Genomic DNA, 1,179 nt, shown 5'->3' on the forward strand with positions numbered 1-1,179 from the left:
ACCTCAGAACCTACTATACAGCTATGGTAGTCAAAACAGCCTGGTATTGGTACACTGATAGATACATTGACCAATGGAACAGAATTGGGAAGCCACATGTAAATCCATCCACCTATGGTCACCTGATCTTCAACAAGGGCCCAACATCCATCAAATGGGGAAAAGATAGTCTTTTTAACAAATGGTGCTGGCAAAACTGGATGTCCATCTGCAAAAAAATGAAACAGGACCCATACCTCACACCATATACAAAAACTAATTCAAAATGGATCAAAGACCTAAATATAAAACCAAAAACTATGAAGTTCATAGAAGAAAAAATAGGATCAACGCTAGAGGCCCTAATACATGGCATCAACAAGATACAAACCATAACCGACAACACATAAACTCCAGAAGATACACTAGATAACTGGGATCTTCTAAAAATTAAATACTTATGCTCATCAAAAGACTTCACCAGAAGAGTAAAAAGAGAACCTATAGACTGGTAAAAAAAAATTTTGGACATTACAAGTCAGACCAAGGTCTAATCTCTAAAATCTACAAGTAAATCCAACACCTCTACAACAAAAAGACAAATAATCCAATTAAAAAATGGGCAATGGAAATGAACAGACATGTCACCAAAGAAGACATTCAAGTGGACAACAGACACATGAGGAAATGCTTGCGATCACTAGCCACTAGAGAAATGCAAACTAAAACCACAATGAGATACCATCTCACCCCGGCATTATTAGCACGAATCAAAAAAACTGGAAATAACAAATGTTGGAGAGGCTGTGGGGAGATCAGAACTCCTATGCTCTGCTGGGGGAATGCAAAATGATACAACCATTTTGGAAAATGATACGGCGCTTCCTTAAAAAGCTAGAAATAGAAATACCATACGATCCAGCAATCCCACTCCTAGGAATATATCCTAGAGAAATAAGAGCCATCACACGAATAGACAAATGCACAACCATGTTCACTGGAGCACTGTTCACAATAGCAAAAAAGATAGAAACAACCTAGATGCCCATCAACAGATGAATGGATAAACAAACTATGATACATAAACACAATGGAGTATTATGCAATGATAAAGAACAATGATGAATCTGTGAAGCATCTCATAACATTGATGAAACTGGAGGACATTATGCTGAGTGAAATAAGTCAATCACAAAAGGA

The sequence above is a fragment of the Trichechus manatus genome, unplaced genomic scaffold (genome assembly GCF_000243295.1).
Source record: "Trichechus manatus latirostris isolate Lorelei unplaced genomic scaffold, TriManLat1.0 scaffold00044, whole genome shotgun sequence".
Lineage (NCBI taxonomy): Eukaryota > Metazoa > Chordata > Mammalia > Sirenia > Trichechidae > Trichechus > Trichechus manatus.